This window comes from Macrotis lagotis, chromosome 1, assembly GCF_037893015.1.
Source record: "Macrotis lagotis isolate mMagLag1 chromosome 1, bilby.v1.9.chrom.fasta, whole genome shotgun sequence".
Taxonomy (NCBI): domain Eukaryota; kingdom Metazoa; phylum Chordata; class Mammalia; order Peramelemorphia; family Peramelidae; genus Macrotis; species Macrotis lagotis.
Genome location: NC_133658.1, coordinates 849,772,553 through 849,794,728, shown reverse-complemented (window position 1 = coordinate 849,794,728; position 22,176 = coordinate 849,772,553). Strand labels below are relative to the sequence as shown.

Sequence of the window (22,176 nt, the reverse complement as noted above, 5' to 3'; positions counted from 1 at the left end):
TCTAGTAAGGTAGGCAGTATCCAGATTATATAAAGTCTTGAAGGTCAGGATAATTCAATTGTATTTTATTCTAGAGGTAACAGGGAGTCAAATGGACTTCTGAATGGAGCAATGACATGGTCAGATATAAGTCTTAGGAATATCATGTTGGTGACTTTGTGGAAGTTGGATTGGCAAGGGGGAAACAGAGCAGAAAATAACTTAGGACACATTTATCATGGTTATGGAGATGTAATGAGGCCCTGAATTAGGGGTGATGGCTGTATTATTGGAAAGAAGACACCTATACACACATATATGTATACACACAAAAGATGAGGATCAAATGTGATAATATCTAAAGCACTTTGCAAACCTTAAAATGCATTATAGCTGTTAATGAAGGTGATGAAGATGATGGTGAAGAGAATGATGGTGGTGGTGATGAACATGATGATAATGATGATGTTGATTCTGGAGAGGTAGGATTCATAAAACTGGTGACTAGTTAGGGTTTAGTAGAGCAAGTCCCAGATCTAGGGTCAGAGAACTGCTGTTCAAATTCCCTCACTGGCAATTGCAACCTCTGTAATATTGATCAACTCACTTAAACTCTTGCATCTCAGTTTCCCCACGTGTCAAAAGTCCAGGTTGTACTAGATAGTTTCTGAGGTCCCGCCCAGCTCCAGATCCATTATCCCATAATTGATAGTAGTGGGTGATTAAGGAAGGAGAAAAGTCAAAGATGATATGAAGTGACAGAATACTGCAGAACCCTCACTTCTTCTTTTTTTAGGTTTTTGCAAGGCAAATGGGGTTAAGTGGCTTGCCCAAGGCCACACAGCTAGGCAATTATTAAATTTCTGAGACTGGATTTGAACCCAGGTACTCCTGACTCCAAGGCTGGTGCTTTATCCACTGTGCCACCTAGACACCCCAGAACCCTCACTTTTAAAGAAGAAAATTGAGGGAAAGAATAGTATTTGGAGGGAAGGGTACTATCCACCTAACTTTTCCTGCCAATTCAAATCCTGAATGCCATTTATCCAGGACAGGAAGGGGAATATGAAATGAACACCATTGTGTATAAGCTGTAGATAGATCTGTGAACAGCTGCATGTGATGGGGGAAGCCTGAGAAGTGGATGAAAGGCTATGGAGGGGTTATGGAGAGTGGGGTATCCACACAGAATGTAGGCAAGAACATTTGGGCCCCTAGGGGGGAATTCTGAGCCAGGATCATCTAGAGTAAAGTCACTAGGTAAGCTATATTCCATCTGGTCACAGATCAAAGCTGTGATTTAGAATTCAGGAATATGAGACTAGCCAAAAACAGTAACTGGGCAGGCTTTTTAACCCTCTACTCCCTTTCTCCCTTTAAGAAACACACATACTGACTTATGAGTTTAATCTCCTGCCCACAAATTCATATTCAGGCACAAGGAAATCACCAAAAGCTAGGAAGAAAACATTCTTCCCCCCAGTTAATGGTATTTTATTTTTTCCAATTACTTGTAAATATAGTTTTCAACATTCATTTTTTGAGTTCCATATTTTTCTTCCTCCATTCCAACTTTCCCTCATCCTCAAGACAGCAAGTGATCTGATATAGGCTTTACATGTACAATCATGTTAAATATATTTCCAAATTAGGGAAAGGAGAACCAGAACAAACAGGGGAAAGACCCATGAGAAAGAAAAAATCAAAAAACAAATTTAAAAAAGGTGAAAATAGTATGCTTTGATCTGCCTTCAGATTACAAAGTTCTTTCTCTGGATGTGGATGGTCTTTTCCATCACAAGTCTGATGATTCTATTGTTCAGAAGAGCTAAGACTATCCTAGCTGATCATCACACATTGTTACTGTTAATGTGTACAAAGTTGAGAGAAAACATTCTATGGCACGTGTACGGAAAAAGAGAGACCGCAAGGTTTCAGCAAGAACACCCTTTCTAGAGCCCAAGTCCTAGGAGTTGTTCAGGTGTATCCAACACTTCTTGTTACTATAGCACATTGATATTGATTGTGGAGTTTTCTTGGCAAACGTACTGGAGCGCTTTGTCATTTCCTTCTCCAGTGCAGTAAGTGTACCCAGGGGCACACAGCTAGAAAGTGTCTGAGACTGCATTTAAATTCTGGTCTTCCTGACTCCCCCGCCCGGTGCCCTGACCCACCCAGCTGCTTCCCAAGTTCTAGTAGGGAACAGAGAAATTTAAGAGTCTCTGCTGCCTCCTCCAGAGCAAAGGTGAAATGGGAAATCTGGCCACTTTAGAGAAGTGTCTGTAAGTGGAAACTTCCATTAGAGATGGGAATTTGTTGATGAGTTCATTAATCCAAGAACAGGGGAACCCAACATAGAACCCCTCCCTTCTAGGTACTTGAGAAAGACAATCACAGCTGTCCTGAGCCAGGAAGTTAAATTGCTTATTGGCAGGGCACATTTGGCAGCTATGATACATGGGGTTCTGTGGACTTGGACATTATACCATGGAGGTAGTTTACACCCAGGGTCTGTACACTGGGTGCTTCAATGGATTGATAGAGATACAGCCAGCAAGGGGTTGGACTATGGACAGGTCTTCAGAGTGCTTGTGGTCAGGTAAAGAGGCAGAGATGGTTCTGGCGGAGCTTTGCTCCTGATGACCCTATCTCCTCATTTCTGTGGTTGGTCAATCACTCCTACAGTTGGAGGACCTGTGAAAACTAGGCCTTGAAGACCCTTAAGTCAGGTGAATTCCCAGCAGGTATGTGCTTGATACCAGAGTAGGCTACTTAATTAATGGAGCAGGATTCAGTAGTTCCCAACTTTTAGCTCAGAAAATGAGAGAGAGAGAGAGAGAGAGGAGGGAAGGATCCTCTTATCCTCTTTTTGGTATTTAAAACTCTTCATATCCTGGCCTCTTCTTGCCTTTCAAGTTTTCTTATATTTTACCCTGCAGAACAAACTGTGACTGTGATCCCCTTTTTCCTTATTATTCCTTGAAGAAGATGCTGTCTCCTGATTGAGCATTTGCCCTGGTTATCCTCTGTCACATCACTTCTACCTCCTGGCTTCCTTGGTTTCTTTCAAGACTCCTTTTGTGCATAGTTATCCACATGCCATTTCTCTCCCTAGAATGCGTTTGCCTTGCTTGGCATCCCTCAGTTTAGCAGTGTAACTGGTGCATAGTGAGAGTTTAATAAGTGTTAAACAGCTAAGTCCCAGAATTAGTTCTTTTCTTTTCTGCCCCAGATTCAAGGATGGTCCCTACCTCTGAGTAAATCAGAATCAAGATGCAAGGATGAATTTATCCTGAGAATGAGACCTTCCTTGCTCTAGTCCTGGACATCAAGTTCCCTGAACCCACTAATGCAGAGACTGAGTACTCCAGGCAGGTAGCATTGCTTATGGTTATTAGTTCATTGCTTGTCTCACACCTATGGACCATAGGGCTAGAAGCTTTGTTACCAAAGGTCCTGAAGCTAAGAATCTCCATAAGGAAGAAATCAGACCTTTTGCCTTATTGGGACACCTGGGGAGGTTAGTAGAGAATATAAGTGGGGGATGGGTAGAGAGACTGGGGAGGGAAAGAAAAAATCATGGTTCCCTCTTTAAAAAATGAATAAAAACAAGACCAACAGATGCTGCCTTTGGCTGAGAGCCTTCCTCTCTGTTGCCCTGGGCCTGTCGCTGCCCCCATCTCCATGGCAACCTGCCTGTGTGGCCTGAATGGTGGAATTAGAGTGAGGAGGCTGGAGGGGGGCTGTGGGCTGTTCCTTAGGGATCTTCCCCTCTCAAGTTCTCCTAAGCTTGTTTCTGCTAGTTGCATGTTTAAATTCAGGGCCTCTCAAGCTAGAATTGGCCAAGTCTCTCTCCCACTCACCTCTCATCTATATTACCCTAATTGGAAACGCAATTCATATCAGAGTTCTATGGAGGGACCCCAAGACCTTCAAGGGAAAATTGGGACATATACAGATACAAAATCTTGCATCCATATATGTCTCTTTTTCTAGTCAACTGTCTTTGTTAGAAGGGGATTTCCAAATGAGAATCCTTCAGGATTGGTTCAGAGAAGGGAGAAAGGGATCTAGTATCAGCTGATGCTAATCTGGTGCATCTATCCTTCCTCTGCCGTGTCTTTGCTCAGTGGTCAGTCCTAGCTCCTCGGTTCTTGATATCCACCTGCTCTTGTCCATACTCTTACTGACATTGCCTACATTTCATTATTCAATTTAGTTGAATATAAAATTGTATTCAGTACTCTCCAAGTGCCAGACACTGTGTTAACTATTGGAAGTGCAATAACAAAAATGAAAACATGAACTGTCCTTAAGGAGCTTATGTTCAACCTGGGCAGAGAAACAACACATGTACAGATACGTAAACACAAAATATTTACACAGTGGGTACAAAGTAATTTAGGAATAAATATAAATATTGGACAGATCAGGAAAGGTCTTGAACTTGAGGTGGTTCTTGAGGTGAGTCTTAAATGAAACTAAAAATAAAAACCAAGAGATCAGGGAAAGAGGAAGTGCATCGCAGGTATGAAGAATGACTTGGGCAAAGACTTGGAGGAAGGACATGACCTGTAATGAACAGGGATTGTCAAGCATGGTAAGCCACTTTGACTATCAAGAAGAGTGTGTAAGGGAAAGCAAAATCAAATCAGTCTGGAAAGGCAGACTGGAGCCAGGCTGAAAAGACTTGAAATGCTACCGAGACAATTAGGAGCTTTAAAGTGTGCAAAGTGCTTTTCCCAAATCCTGCAGAGTAGGGAATTTAAGTATAGGAACAGAGAATCATAGAGTTGGAGTTGGAAAGAACCCTGCAATTTTAGATCATGTATCTCAAACCTTTCATTTACCAGATGAAGAGACTATTATCCATAGAAGTTAACTTAGAGATTTGCTTGTGCTCACATAGTATCAAAGGGCAAGATGTGAACTCATTACCTCAGACTTCTGACCTAGAATTTTCTCTTAGCCCCATCAAGTGTTGGACAATCATTTTCAGTCATATCCTATTCTTTGTGATCCCATTTGGGGGTTTTCTTTTTCCTTTTCTTTCTTTCTTTTTTCTTTTTGCAAGGCAATGGGGTTAAGTGACTTGCCCAAGGTCATACAGCTAGGTAATTATTGTCTGAGGTCAAATTTGTACTCAGGTTCTCTTGACTCCAGGACCAGTGCTCTATCCACTGGGCCACCTAGCGGTCCCTGGGGGTTTTCTTGGCAAAGATACTAGATTGCCATTTCTTTCTCCAGCTCATTTTACAGATGAGGAAACCAAGGCAAACAGGGTTAAGTGACTTGCCCAGTCCAGATTCCATGGCCTCAGAACTTATCAAAGTCAGGAAGCAGAGAGTAGAAAGAAAGAGGATCCATTTGGTTCACTTGACTTTGTCCACAGGTCTCTTTGCACCAAGGGACTTAGCCAATGAAGTGTGTGAAATTGCATTTCACAGATGAAAAAAATGACCCAGAGCAGTAAAGGAACTTGTCAAAAGTTCCCAGGTTAGTAAATGTCAGAGTAGGGAGCTCCAAATAAATCTAATAGCTTCCAAGTCTAATGGCATTTATCCTGAAACCCTTTGTCTCCCATCTTCCAGATACTGACTCTGCATAGACTTTTCATATTCTACCTGACTTGGACCCCATGAATTTTTGTAGTCCTGGTTTCAATGATTCCCTAGGTCTCTTTAACTCTAGTTCTCTGATCGTATGTCTAGTTCTAGATGGTGCAATGAAAAGAATGCTTCTTTTGTAGTTGGAAGACCTAGGTTCAAATACTGTCTCTGAAATGCAGCTAACCTTTGTGAATTTGGGCAAAATATGTCCCTGGGGCTCAATTTCCTCGACAGTAAATGAGGAGGTGGGATTAAATGGAATTTGAGATCCCTTTCAACCTGAACTCCTAAGAAACTAGAAGTCATTGATGATGGAGAGTATGGGATGATAAGGAGATGGGAAGGTATTCTTTCAGAGCCCTTGACTCCAGGCTTCCTCCAATGCATTCCCATAGACCAGAGCTTTCTTTTTAAATATTTTTTAAACTACCATGGACCCTTCTCCCTTTCAACCCCACCCTTGGCACTCTGACAAAAGTTTATGGACCATTTCTTTTTAATTTAATTTTATTTCATTTTATTTTTAGTTCCTATTTTCTCCTTCTTAGCCTTTTCCACCCACTGAGAAGGCAAGAAAAACAAAACCCATTATAAATATGCATAGAAATGAAAGACAAACTTCTGTATTATCCATATCTATAAAAAAGAAAGAAAAAGAAGAAAAGAGAAGAGAAAATATGCTTAGTCTACACTCTGAATTCATCAGTTTTCTATCTGGAGGCGTATAGCATATTTTATCATGAGTATATTGTCCATTTCTCAGAATAATATTTTTAAATACTTTAAATAGAAATGCATAGGATGACAAAGAAACCAAAGATTAGTGAAAATAGAGGTAATTTGTTCTAATTTTTGGATCTCCTGACATCCTTTCAGAGATTCCTCCAAGGGGACCCCAGGGTAAGAACCCCTGTCCCAGAGAGATACAAATGCTGTAGTGAAACCTTAGTTGTGTCCAAAGGTCATGCACAATTAACACTGATGATTTCTAAGTTAAAGAGGAAGCTCCCTTACCCCTCCACCCCTATCCCAAAGCCAGAATGAACATAGATCAGGTGGAGCTTTGTTCTAGGTTCTCATATAAGGAAGGCCAGTTTTCTCTCTTGGTGTGAATTTTTTCTCATTCTACCTTCCTTCCTGCCCTCAGTGAGAACAGTAGGAACCCCTTTAGTCTCTCCCTCACCCCTCACATCCTGAGTAACCACCACTTTTCTCTAGGGTTCCACTTATCCCATTGATTATATTACTGAATCTCCTTTTCTTTTCAGCACCCCATTCCCCCCACCTCTTGCCATGTGTACCTATTCTGGGGGTCTGGAGCACTCAAATAAAAAACCTGGAATTTGTTCAGAATGTAATGGAAAGTGGAGAAAAGGAAGAAATAGAGTCAGCCATGTAGCAATCAGTTATTGCCCTCTCCTCCATGATAAACTCACCCAGGGAAGACAGTGGATACTCGCAGCTGCATACTCCTATCTTAACTAGCAAATTCAGAAAACTTAGCTCTGACCTTTCTCAGTCCCTAAACAACTCTGCTCTCCCTTCTTGAACCTCCTTCTAAGAACATGCCCTTTTTCATCCCAGATCTCTTTCCCTCATTCCTCCTTCTGATGATATTTGTCTTTCTTCATGCTCAAAGAGTTCCATGACATCAAGGAGTGATACCATGACAAGCATAGGAATTGGATCTGAGTGAGGGGGTGCTCTATGCTAAGTCATCAGTCTCACTTTCTCTACCAGAGTCATCTGGATCCTGAGGTCAGATATGAATCAGGATGACTGGAGATGGCTCTGGATGCTAGACAATCAGAATTAAGTGACTTGAGCCTGGTCACACAGCTAATAAGTGTCAAGTATCTGAGTCTGGATTCGAACTCCCTTCCTGTGCACTAACCACTGTACCACCTAGCTGCCCCTTCCTCCTTCAGATGCTCAAGTGAAATGGATAACCCATAACAAAGATAACCCATCTGTTGCACCCTCTAGAAGGATGCAGATTGGCTGCTCCTCCTCTTACACCCTCTGGAAGGAGGGAAGAGACATGATCCTTGCTCCCACTGCCACTTTCAAACTACCCTTTTCCACCATCAGTTGCCATTCACCTCTCCATCCTTCCATATCTTGTTTGATATCTTGTCTATGGACTTAAAGGTCAATACCCCTTCTAGTAAGTGCTATGCTTGGTTCTCTATCTTCTCTATCTCATTAAGGGACCCTTGACAGTCCTTCAATGTCCCATCTTTTATGATCTCTATTCTCAGTTGACCTCAAGCCCATAAAGAAATGTTCAGAACTTAGACTGCCCCACCCCTCATCCCATCTTCTACTGAACTCTCTTTAGGTCTTAATGCACTTAGATTTAGGGAACTCTTTAAATATTGCTGCAAAGGTGTTAAATGATTTGCAGTAGCTCAATCCCTCTCAACACTGAGGACTTTCCTTAGATGCCCTGAGTCTCTGGCTCTGTGTGTGTCTGCCTTGTTGCTTTATGAAACACAATGCAGTGTACTGCTGTACATTTAAGGTAATTCTATGTCCTCCTTTGTTGACAGAGAAACAGATATCGAATTGCTGTCCCAGAATTAGGTATGGATGAAACTGTGATCATTTCACTAGAAAGCCATCTTCCATTCTTTATCTTTGCCATGGCAATGACTGTAACAAATGAGGGGCCCTTCACATATACATATGCTTTGAACTGACTCTTTGTTAACACAATTATGGGATGACTCCTTCATGTTTGTCACATTTTCTACTTACAATATCTTTAATCTTTGTATATCAGTCATGTTTAATTTCAGTTCAAGGGTTGACTAGGTCCATCAACAGTTCAAATAATAAAGACTGGAAATGGTTGTACACCACTGTTTATTTCCACTGGGCTATAATCAATGAGGAGGGGGCAGCTAAGTGGTGAAGTGAATAGAACACTGACCTTGGACTCAGGAGGATGGGAGTTCGAATCCAGCCTCAGACACTTGACACTAATTGGCTGTGTGATCCTGGTCAAGTCACTTAATCCTGTTTTCCTCAATGTCCTTAGCTTTAAATTGAACTGGAGAAAGAAATGGTAAACCACTATAGTATCTCTGCCGAAAAAACCCCAAATGGATTCACAGAGTCAAATGTAACAAAAATAACTGATCAGAAAGAATCAATTACTACATTTTACATGAATATAACTTTGAATAGTGTGTATTAAAGTGTATTCTTCACAGGAGTCATTATTTTCACTAATAAGGACCTAGTTGTAATGATATAATGCTTGAGCGGACCCTGAAATAAAAAACAAAACAAAACCTGGGTTCAAATCCTACTCTGGATACCTCTTAGTTTGTAACCCTAAGCAAAACAGTCAACTTCTCCTATCTAACCTCAGTCTACCCATCTGTAAAATGGAGATGAAAATGTCTATAGTTTCTATCTCACAAGGTTGTTGTGAGGCTCAAATGAGAAGAAAAATGTAGAGCATTTTACATGCCTTAAAGCAGGCCGTAAATATCAGCCATTCTGATGACAATCAAAATAACAATAACTGACGTTTGCATAGTGCTTTAAAGTTCTCAGAGCACTTTACACATATTATCCCATTTAAGGCTCACAAACAGCCCTATGAGGGATAGCAGTTGTGCTAATGTTATTTTCTCAGCAAAGGCTGCCTGGGTCTGATTACCTCAAGCAGAAATTGCTTCTTAATGTCTGCCAACATCAGCCAAGTCATTTGCAAAATAGCTGTTGGAGCTGAGAAACAAGTGACCCATTCTCTAGGTGTGCCATCTTTGAGGGTGTGTTTATTTGTGTGTGTGTATGTACATGGATAGAGGTACATGAGCCCAGCACTTCGAACAGGTCTGGCATCTATGAAGGACTTCAGAAATATTTATTGACTGAGATGCTCTGACAAGTTGGTAAATCTTCATGCGGAACAAAAAGATGCCCATTGTGTAGGATCAGAGGTGCTCTGATGAGATGGGATGTGGATGGCAGGGGTTAGAGAGATGCCAAGAAAAACTAATGTGCATGTATGTGTGTGGGGGGTGGGGATATGGGTAAAAAATATGCACAGACATGTTGGGCTGTGTGTTTTTGTGTGTATACGTGTATGTGTGAGTGCTTGTTCCATGGGGAAGCTTGGGCAGGTTTGGGGGGCCATATAGGTATAAATATGCATAGGTATGTTGGGGTTTTGTATATGTATGTGTGTGTGTGTTCCATGGCTCAGGAAGGTTTCTGTGTAGGGATAAGAGTATAAATATATATGACATGTCAGTGTGCATGTATGTTTGTGTGCCTGATTTTCCAGTCTTTACCATCAAATCCCATGTACCTTCTCACCCTAGGATATCTCTCCACCTCTATAGTCCCTTCTCTCATTGGTATGTCTTTTCCAGAGCCTTCATTTTGAGGAGGACCTCAGATAGGTCAACCATTACTTTCTTCTTGGCTGTGCTTCCGACTCTAGATATGGCCCCCATTTTTCCACCTAATTGTCTTCTCCCTCTCCATGTCTCTATTTTAATTCCCTTTTATATGCTGTTTTTGCTCGATGGAATACAAGGTCCTTAAAGGCAGAGACCATTTTTCTTTTTACTTGCATTTGTGTGCCTAGTTTCTAACATGTTGTGTGGCACATGGTAAACATTAGCAAATGCTTCTAACCTTGTCTTTGTATACAAGCTTGCTAGCATGGAGATGTTCATATGGTTGTATATGAATACAAGTGTGCTCATATGCATGCTTGTGAAAGAAGTATCCCAGGAGATGTATGCATGTTGGGGCTAAGGAGCATGTAGATCCCCAAATAGGTTGATTCAGGATTCTCAGACCACTGTGTGTGCTTATGTGCAAAGAGATGCCCAGACATGCTGGCATCTAATCATGTATGTTGCAAACAAATGCCCAGGCAGCCTGGGGTACACACACACACACACACACACACACACACACACACACACACACACAAAACATATATATATATTTGGGCTTAGGGCTGCCCAGACAGGCTGGTGTGCCTGGAAGACATTCCTCTCTGTGCCACACAGGTAGACTTCATTAAGTGGAATCTTATTCCATGGAATCCTTTCGAGGAAATGACTCCTCATCCATCTATACCTAGTAAATACTAGGACTGAGACTGGCAGTGGGTTGCAAACACATATTATGGATCTCTCTGCACTAATCTTGCCTATAAAGAATCCATAGAGTGAGCTGTTCCAGACAGGGTATGGTGATGGAGTCCTAACCTGAACCAGGGAGACCCTGGGCACTGAACAGGAATTTTATATTTCCTAAAAAGAATCAAAAGATAATTATAAAATGATAGCTAGCCCTCAATTTAATTCAAATAGTAATTATTAAAATGGCATACTATGTTCCAGATATTGTCCTAGGGGCTTTGTGTTCTAAGATACAAAGAGAAACAAAAGTCCCTGCCAAGGAGCTTACATTCTACTGGGGGCAAGTCATTTATGCTCCAAGATAAATATAAAAATAAAATATAGATATTTGGGGAGTGGGAAGTACTAACCATTTGAGAAAGAATTCTTGACTTGGATTCTGTGAGCTTTAAAATATATGTTGATAACTATTTCAGTGTAGTTAAGTTTAGTTTGTAGTCCTTTGCATTCACTTAAAAACCTAATTCTAAGAAGGGATCCAAGGACTTTACCAAATTATCTGATGGTTCAGAACATAAAAAAGATTAAAAGGCTCTCAACAAGGAAGATCAGGATTGGCACAAAATAGGAGATAGTGCTTAGTACATAATAGCTAACATTTATATAGCAGTTACCAGTGCCAGACACTGTGCTAAGAATAGTTATTATGACATTTGATCCTCACAGCAACCCTGTGCTATTGCTATCTTCATTTTACACATGAAGAAACTTGTCCAGAGTCACATAACTAGTAAGTATCTGGGGTCACCTTTGAATTCTGGTTTTCCTGACTCCAGGTCCAACCCATCTAGCTTCACAAGTATGTAGACTTTAAACTTTGTGAGATGTTTTACCCTTATTATATGACTGATCCTCACAGAAATCCATGATGTTGGTATTTTTAATATTAGTGTAGATAAGGAAACTGAGTTTTAGAAGAGTTGAGTGACTTGAGAGAATTTAAGATCCTTGATGACAGGGACTTTTTCATTCTTGTCTTTTGTATTCCAGTTCCTAATACAATCCCCAGCACAAATAAAACACTCAATAAATATTTGGTGATTTATTGATTTGCCCAGGGGAACTAGAGCCAGGACTTGTCAGAGATTGGATTTGAATCTGGCTCCTCCTGGCTCATTCTACTGCTCATTCTTCTATGCTAAGATATTTGACTATATGGAGAGACTGTATCTGTGAATAAAGGTCCTAAAAATGTGACTTTCTTCAGATCCTAGCTAAAATCCACCCTCTGGAGACTTTTCCCAATCCCCCTATTTGCTGTTCCCTTTCCTCTCTTGATTATCTCCATTATATCTTGCCTATTTCTTATTTGTATATAATTTATTTGAATATAACCATTTATATGTTGTCTTCCCTAACAATGAAACTTCTGAGAGCTGAGACTGGGTTTCTCCCCCTTTCTTAGTATTCCCAATACCTAACTCAATGACTGGCACATGAGAGATACTGCTGAACTTGCCTATGCCTTTGGTGATGTCATTGCACCTTTAGCCAGACTGCTCCTTGGATAATTCGTAGAAAATACCTTTATAATCTTAGAACCTTTTCTGTTGGGAAGAACTTGCCAGAGCTTCTACCTTGTTGGCACGGCCTTCTAGAACTCAGGGTCATCTCTATGCTATAGTGAAGCATCAGCGGAGGACACTAATGGAAGACACTAAAATAATATAGGATATCAAGGACCGTAACCTCTAAGAAGTGACCTCAGACCTCACCTAGTTTAAACCTCTCATGTTTCAGCTGAGGAAATTATAGATCAGAGAGGTTGTTATCAGTCCAAGTTCATGGACATAATAAATAGAACAGCTACATTTGAGCTCAGTCCCTTTGACTTTAAAGTTAGTGCTCTTTCAATTCTACTCTCCTGCCTACTCTCCTACTATACTTTATAACATATATTGACTATCTTAGCAATGGTTACTGATGTAAAAAAAGTTTTTTTAATATAAATGAAAAAAAGCATAGATTAAATACTATGTGCCAAACACTGAACTAATGTAAGTACTTGTGCTACACAATACAAACTCAAAGCAGTTCCTCCCCTCCAGCAGCTTACATTCTTTTTTTTGCTGGGACAATGGAATTAAGTGAATTGTCCAAAGGTCACACAACTGATAAATATCAAGGATCTGGGATCAGGTCTGAACTCAGGTTCTCATGACTCTAGGACCATGCTCTGCCCACTGCACCACCTAACTACCCTCAAAGGGCTTACATGCTAATGGAGGAGACTAATCAAAAATCAGATAAGGGAATTGTAGTCTGGGAAGTCACAATAATGTTTAATGAAAGCTGTACAGAGACAATGAGAATATTGATAGGATTACAGTCCTCAGAGCAAGAGATGGAAAAAGGGAGAGTTGGGGAGTAGGTAAGATGAGGCTGCAAGGTCCCTAGTGATGTAGAGGCATGGCTTATTTCCTCGCAAGCATGATCTTTGATGTTTGGGTTTGGAAAGTGTGACAGAAAAGTAGCAGGTTGGAAAATGAGAAATGTAATGGTCAAAGTAGACCTCTATGCCTCTTAAGTATCTGTGTGTGTCTCTCTTTTACTTCCCACTCTACCATATTCCTCTTTGCTTTTCAATTGGTATTACCATGAACTTTAAATATTCTATCTGGGAGGTTGCCAGACTAGAGCATATAGAAAATACATAGCATCCTTGAGCAGGACAGTCACAGGCCCTTATTCAGACAATAAGCATTACTTTAAAAAATAATAGAATAAGAGACAGGTATTTTATTTCTACTAACAAAAAGGAATGCTAAGTATAAAAGAATCACACTACCCGTGAATAGAATTGAACAAATAAACACATACACACACACACACACACACACACACACACACACACACACAAAAGAGAATGTAAATTTTCAAAGTTGCTGTGTTTGTCTGTCATTCTTTGTGGTCTTCCTTCTGTTTTCTATTATTAAAAATACTTTAATGGTTCTCTTTTCTTTTACTTCCTCCCCCTCCTTCCCCCTCCCTCCCTATTTTCCACTCTTCTCTCCCTCCCTCCCCTCCCTCCCCTCCCTTCCCTCCCTTCCCTCCATCCTTCCTTCATTCCCTTTACTTCCCCCTCTCCCTCCCTCTCTCCTTCCTTCCTTCCTTCCTTCCTTCCTTCCTTCCTTCCTTCCTTCCTTCCTTCCTTCCTTCCTTCCTTCCTTCCTTCTATCACCCCAACCCCAAAGAATAGAAGAAAAATTCAAAGTCCTTCTAACAAATTTGAATAGTCAAACAATTTTCACAATTTCCTAGTCTTAGACAAATAAGTATTCTGTGGTAGACATAATCAAGCTTGAAAATGATCTTGTGAGTTTGAAAGGTCCAATAGTTTGTGGGAATGTCAACAACTACATCCATCAACTGGCCCAGTGGCAGTAGTGTCCACCAAAATATTTAGTTGTGGATATGAGAGCAGCAGGAGCCAGGGAAAAAAGAGCCACATCAGAGAAGGTGGTTCAGTTCAGCCTTTCTGCTAGTAAAGTACTTAGACAGTGAAGATGCAAGGTGAAATGTAAAAAGTCTAGGTAGCTGAACTGAAAAACTGCTTAATATTCTGATAAGGATTCAAAATTAGTCTCCTGGCCAATTGCATAAGTACTGATATTAGAGAATTTAGTTTTGTAAAGATGCTTTGCTTAATAACATTGTATAAATTGTTCTGGTTCTGTTCATTTCATTCCACATCAGTTTATACAAGTCTTCTTGGGTTTCTATGAAACTATGTCTTTTGACATTTACAATCATATTCCATTACATTTATACCATAACTTTTTCAGTCATTTGTCAGTTGATGGGCAACTAGTTTGTTTCTAACAAAAAGCTTTTTGTTCTAACAAAAAGAATGGTGATAATTATATTTGTACAATGCATCATTTCCTTCTTTTGTTTCGTTGAGCAACGTATAGTTCTGATAATTGCATCCCTGGGTCAAAAGATACATACGAATATAGTGACATTTTGTACCTGGTTCCAAATTGCTTTCTAGAATGAATTTTCAGCATGTCTGTTTGTCCAGATACTTTCCAAAAATTTTCATTTTCTTCATTATGAGAGAGGTAAGCGAAAGCTCAGAGTAGCTTTAATTTGCATTTTTTTAATTATTAGTAATTTTGATCACTTTTTCATATGGATGTTGCCAGCTGGGATTTTTTCTTTTGGAAACTGTGTAGGAAGAATTACTTTATGTTAAATAAATAGGGAAATGGATAATGTATAAGGTCTCTGCACATTAAGTGTCCACATCAAACAATTACATTGAGACTTAGAGAGGTTGCTGCTGGATATATATGCCTTTCCTAGTATTAGATTTGATCTGACCCAGTTCTGTGAGATCTGACTCTACTGAGAGGGCTTTCGTCCTCTCATACTTATTATTTTGTTCTCAATTCTTTCCCCCCTCCACACTCTGGCTACCTGGTGACATAATGAAATAGATTATGGCACATGAGTCTATGACTCCCTTCTAAAGTGCTGTAACTAAGAAAGCTATTCCATGTGCACTGTGAATCAAGTATTGGACGGCTAATTTATTCCTACATATTCCTACATAAAAAGAACCACAGCAAGCATTAATAGAATTATGAAAACTAAATTCTCTAACATCTACTTGTACAATTGGCCAGGAGGATAATATTGAATCCTTATCAGAATATTAAGCAGTTTTTCAGTTCAGCTACTTAGACTTTTTACATTTCACCTTGGTTCTTCTCTGTGTAAATACTTTGCTAGCAGAAAGGCTAGACTAGACCACTTTCTCTGATGTGGTTCTCTTTTCACTGTCTCCTGCTGCTATCACAACCACAACTAAATATTTTGGTGGATAGTACTGCCACTGGGCTGGTTGGTAGATGCAGTCATTGTCACACTCACAAACTTTTGGACCTTTCCAACTCACAAGATCACTTCCAAGCTTGGTTATGTCTACCACAGAATACTTTTTTGCCTAAGATTAGGAAATAGCAAATACAAAAGAGATAGAGAAATCTGTATGCTCACATCTATGGACAGGTAGAAGACTGTGAAATCTCTTATTCACAACCTGATTCTTGGGATTTAGCTTCAAGAGAGAATGTAGAACCTAGAGCTTGTATTTGTTTATCTCTGAGTCATCAACTCATCTTGCTCAGCTGCCACCCTTGGGAAACTTCATTATGCCTCACTTCAAGCCCCTCAGTGATGGATCATATATGGCAGCCCCAAGCTTCTATGTGTTTGCACAGAACCAGGAATGGCAACTGAGCATGTTCAATGCAGGAATGGGGGAAAGCCTTTACTACAATGTAATGAGACTGTAAAGCCTGAGTGGAGCAGATTTTGAAGAACTTTCAATACCAAGCACAAAGAAAAGCTTTTATTTGATCCCTGACGCAAGAGAAAGGCACTGCGATTATTGAGAAGGGGAATGATGTGACCAGACTTGAGCTTTAGAAATGTGACTTACTATTGTAAGAAAGGTGTATGAGGTGGATTTCAGAAAAACCTGAAAAGACTTACATAAACTGGTATTGAGTGAAGTGAACAGAACCAGAAGAACATTGTACTCAGTAATGGAAACATTGTGTCATGATCAACAATGACAGACTTAGTTCCTCTCAGCAGGACTGATCCAACATAATTCTAAATGACTCATGATGGAAAATGCCATCCACATTCGAAAAAAGAACTATGGAGTTTGAATGCAGATCAAAGTATACTATTTTTACTTTCTTAAATTTGCTTTTTTGTTTTTTTCACAGTTTTTTCCCCTTTCATTCTGATTTTTTTTCACAACATGACTAATAAGAAAATGGATTTAACATAGTTGTACATGTATAACCTATATGAGATTACTTGTCTTGAGGATGGGGGGGAAGAGAGAGAGGGAAGAGAAATGGGGAATTCAAAATTTTACAAAAAAATGAATGTTGAAAATGATCTCTACATGTAATGGAAAAAAATAAAATTGAAATAAAAATATCATTTTTGCAGCTGTGTGGAAGGTAGACTGAAGAGGCATGGAGACCAATTAAGAGTCTATTTAAAAAGTCCAGGTGAGAGATAATAATGGTTGTTATCACCTATATTTAATACCTCCTAAGCTGAGTGCTTTACAATTATTGCCTTATTTGGTACTCACAAGAAAGAACCTGAGAGGTAGGCACCATTACCATCCCTAGTTTACAGGTATGGAAAGAGGCAATAGAAGTTAAATGACTTGTCCAGGGTCACAAAGTTTGTGTATGAGGTTAGATTTGAACTCAAGGCTTCCTGATTGCAGGCCTAGTGTTTTATTCACTGAACCATCTAAATGCCTCTCAAGAGATGACAAGAATCCAGACTAGGGTGATGATGATGTGAATGAGGAAGATTCTGATATGAGATGCTGTGAGGACAGAAATAACAAGACTTAGAAATGATCAGAAATGTGGGGCAAGGAGGGGAGTAAAGAATCAAGGATGATCCCAAGGTTATAAACCTCTGTGATTCCTCAATGAAAATAAAGGATCACTTTATATTCTGGTAAGAGACTCTGAAACTAGGAGTTCCTAGGGCACCAGTCCTTTTTTTGCCATTATTTTAATTAGGATCTGGAGACAGACTGCCAACTCCAGATTCCATTTCCTCTAGGTCCTTGGGATTGGTTTGGGGTGGGGTCAACCTTTTGGTTGACAAAAATTACAAGAATACTTTAATCAGTATTACTGCAGTGGGGAGGAAGGTGTCAGGGTGTGACTCTAAAATAAGAGCAACAACTGAATGGGGTTTGAGGAGCCCAACTAGAGTAAGTGAGTCCTATAGAAGATGTTATTTTAGGGAACAGAAAGGATGAGTCGATTTCTCTGTAATTTCTTGCTTAAAACCAAAGTTCTTAGATTATAAGAAAGAGTTCAGTTTTAGAGTGTCTCAAAAATCATAGTCTTGGGGGCAGCTAGGTGGCGTAGTGGATAAAGCACCGGCCTTGGAGTCAGGAGTACCTGGGTTCAAATCCGTTCTCAGTCACTTAATAATTACCTAGCTGTGTGGCCTTGGGCAAGCAACTTAGCCCCATATGCCTTTCAAAAATCCTAAAAACAAAACAAAACAAAAAAAAATCATAGTCTTTGGACTCCTACCCAAGGTCTCCTATGAGAACAGCATAATTTGTCTCATGCGTAATCTCTATAGAAGAAGAGTTCTTAGTTTCTATGAAAGCAGTCAAACAAACGAGACACTGAATATAGAACAGGCTTTATTTTACTCCATAAACAGTTCAAATAACTTTTTTTTTCTTCTTCAATAGGCTTCTACTTTCCTCAAGGAGTTTGCACAGTCCACCTGGCCATCCTAGGATCAGTATCTTTATCACAACCCTTCAAAATAGATAAGAACTTATTATCACTAAAAAGTTGACTACTTTCCCCTGAATTTGTACAGTCCACATTACTTAAAATACCAGTGAAGGGCAGATTGGCTTCTCCACATCTTGGCTTAATCCTTAGTTATTTCCCTCTCTAACTCCTGCTTGGTCCAAGAACTTGGCATTGTCCAGAAAAGTCCTTTTTTATGTCCAAGATGCTTGCTTCAGGAATTCCTCTGGTTCCTTGGGAATTCTTCTCATGCTGTTGTTATTATCATTCTACCTCTTCAAGTTCATATTCCTTCATCTCCAGGTTTAACCTTGCTGTCCCACTACCACTAATATCCACTGCCATCTTGGGAAAATATATGGTGAGATCCTCTACAAGGATTACAATTTTGTTATAGGTTCATTATATTCACAAGTCAGAAGTCTAAATCATAGAATAGAAGGAACCTCAGAGGTCACCTAGTTGCCAAGAATTCCTTCTACATAGTCATGTCTTCATCTGAAGACCTCAAGTGAGGAAACACCAACTATTTCATGTGAATGTCCTTTTGACTTTTTAATAGCTCTGATTGGGAAACTTTTTCTTTCATTAACCCTTGAGGATGGGGAGGGAAGAGAGAGAGGGAAGAGAAATGTGGAATTCAAAATTTTACCAAAAAATGAATGTTGAAAATGATCTCTACATGTAATGGAAAAAATAAAATTGAAATAAAAATATCACTTTTGCAGTTGTGTGGAAGATAGACTGAAGAGGCATGGAGACCAATTAAGAGTCTATTTAAAAAGTTCAGGTGAGAGATAATAATGGTTGTTATCACCTATATTTAATACTCAATTTTCCCCCTTTATTTTTTACCCAGTGTCCCTAGTTCTTCCCTCTGGAACCAAGAGTATTGTTATGGTTCAGTCATTTATGATTCTTTGTGACTCCATTTGGGATTTTCTTGGCAGATATTGGAATAGTTTGCCATTCATTTTTTCAAATGAGACAGTGAAGGCAAAACAAGTTAAGTGACTTTCCCAGGATCACAGAGCAAGTAAGCACCTGAAACCAGCTTTGAGGTTAGGAAGTAAGAGTTTTCCTGCCTCCAGGTCCATCACTCTCCACTGTGCCATCTAGCTTCTGGAGCCTAATCCCTTCTACCTTATAATAACCTTCAAAGACTTTAGTTCAAATTCTAGCTCTAATTATTCTTATTGTCAACTTGAATGAATTATTTCACCCATCATTTTTCACATCTATAAAATAATCAGGTTGAATTGGATGATATCTAAGATCTCTTCCATGTCTAAATTCTATGATGCTGTGCTTTTACATAGCCTTTGGTCGTGGTGGGCTGGTAGGGTGATGGTGGTGTTGCTAATCTGGGAAAATCATGGATAGTAGAACTGGGTTCTTCTGTAAATATAAGGATACTAGCCTGATTGTGCAACTCTCCTAGTGTCTTAGGACATTCATTCAGTATTTTGCATACTGTTGACATTTATTAAATGTTTCATTGTTGAATTGAATTTAGAAAACATTCTTTGAGTTCCTAAGGGATTGTGAGCTCAGGGTACCCCCAGAAATGACTAAGATAAGGAAACAATTTAGTAAAGGAGATATGACACTGAGCTTAGAGCCAAGAAGTCCTGAGTTCAAATTCCCTCCTCAACTACTTACTAGTTGTAAGACTATCAACAAGTCACTCAATCACCTTGTGCCTCAGTTTCCTCAGCTATAAAAATGATGGAGATAACTACTATGGTCACTAAGGTTCACTTTATGAATATCATGATTATGATATTAGTGGAGGTGATATCACAGTTTTGTAGTTCATCTCAATTCAATTCAAAAAGAATTTACTGAAAATGTCAAACACTGGGGAAGATGTGAGAAATACAAAGATATAATAGAAAGATGCCTTGACCTTAAGCTTACATATCATTGAGAAGAAGCACAGGGAAGCATCATATATCTGTTAAAAGAAATTGCCACTTTGAGAAGGTAACATATTCCTTTAAGTATAATGCAGGATGCAATAAGATGGATCCAAAAAGTTGAGAATTTAGAGGAGGAAGTAGTCACTTTCAGGTGAGGCATCAGAGAAGACTTCCTGGAGGAGATAGCAACTGATCTGGACTTTGGAAGATGGATAGGATATTCAGATGAATTAGGTAAGAAAAACTAAAATGGAAAGAAAGAGGGCACCACAAGCAAAGGGAACATTTTAAAAAGGAGCAGAGACCAGAAAACAAAGATATCTGCTTAAACTGTTGGTTTCATATAGAGACATAGTAGGAAAAAAACCACAGAAGTAGGGAGAGTTTGCATCCAATGCCTATGAAATAATAGCTGCTTATATTTCTATAATAGTCTAAAGATTTGTATAGTGCTTTCCTTCCAACAGCATTGTGAGGAAGTCAGTGTATTTTAACAACTGGGGAAACAGAAGGTTGTAAAGGTAAAGCTATATGTCTAGAAAGAAGCAGTTTCCCAGATCTCCCGATTCATTGTCACCTTTTCTCTGATACCTCATGTTGGCTCAAGGCTACTTAAATTGACAATATTTCCATTCTGTTATTTTCTGAGATGATCAAGGGTTAATAAAATATGCCATCAGTATTTGTTATGGTTCCAGGACAGAGCTCTCAGTGCCATACTTCTTTAGCTAAGTCTCCTAGGTCTCTGTCTGTCTCCATTGCTCTGTCTCTTTCTTACACACACACACACACACACACACACACACACACACACACACACACACACACACACAAACACACACACACTGAGAGGAGGGCTTACATGTAAGGTCATCCCAAGGAAATTCTTTTATGATATGTCAACCACAACTTTCTTTAGAAAATTTCAATAACCCAATTGAGCAGTAACTAGATGGAAGGGTAGAAGACTGAGGCATAGTTTGACAACTTTTGAAATTCTAAGTCAAACAGTTTTCCTCTCAAGGTCAAATGATCATAGAATTTAGAACAGCAACATACCCTAAAATGCATTAATATAACTATTGCATTTTACAGATGAGGACTGAGGTTCAGAATGGTTATACAGGTAGTAGTAGTAGTAGAGGAAAGATTTGAATACAGACTCTTGGACTTCAAAAATCTCTTCACTGAGCCATGCTGTTTTCCTCTCATTTGAGGAGTAGCCACTTGAACTCTATGAGGACTTGGGGGTATCCAAATTACTTGGAATAACTAAATTATGAGCTCTTGGAGGGAAGCAGCTCTCTTTTACCTCTTTTTTGTATCCCTAACATTTAGCTCAGAATTTTTTTAACTGATTAATTGAATTGAATCCTGACAGAGCCATCTAACTTAATACTTCAGGATGCCACTGATGGAGATGAACAATGAACATCTGACCTTCATATATCACTTTCAGGCTTGCAAAGCATTTTTACATAGATTATCTTTCTTGGTTCTCACAGCAACCTTGGGGAAATAGATGATGAGGGTGTTGTTATGTCCTTTTTTTTTTTTAGTTTTTTCAAGGCAAATGGGGTTAAGTGGCTTGCCCAAGGCCACACAACTAGGTAATTATTAAGTATCTGAGGCCAGATTTGAACTCAGGTAGGCACTCCTGACTCCAGGGCTGATGTTCTATCCACTGTGCCACCTAGCCACCCCTGTTAAGTCCATTTTACAGAAAATGAAATGAACTCACTGTCATACTACTTGTAAGTACAGACCTCTTGTGACTGCTCATCTATTACTCTTTCTATTATACCCCAATGCCTTTCAATAGAGGTGATGATCAGTATTGAGGCAGTGATGGATACAGAAGTGATGTGAGATGGATGGCAGAGTAGATAGGGTGCTAGGTCTGGGGTTAGGAAGACTCAGGTCTGTGACTCAGACAGGGAGTCACATTCTGTTTACCTCAGTTTTCTCATCTGTAAAATGAACTGGAAAAGAAAAAGATAAACCACTACCTCTGCCAAGAAAATTCCAAATGGGGTCCTGAAGAGTTAGAAATGGCAGAAATGGTTAAACAACAACTAAAAATAATCATTTCAAACAACATTTACTGAGTGTATCAAATATCTATTCTGTATAGATACTGGGGATACAAGAATAA

The 22,176-nt window shown here is 39.4% G+C and overlaps 1 long non-coding RNA gene across 2 annotated transcripts in view; it reads left to right on the top strand.

The window, feature by feature from the left end:
• Positions 1-22,176, top strand: part of LOC141508712 (uncharacterized) — a 57,031-nt gene that overhangs the window by 18,677 nt on the left and 16,178 nt on the right. For both annotated transcript variants that reach the window (XR_012474482.1, XR_012474481.1), the window contains exons 3-5: positions 16,742-16,803; positions 18,033-18,460; positions 18,828-18,889. This is a non-coding gene — a long non-coding RNA (uncharacterized LOC141508712). The remainder of the gene's footprint in view (positions 1-16,741; positions 16,804-18,032; positions 18,461-18,827; positions 18,890-22,176) is intronic.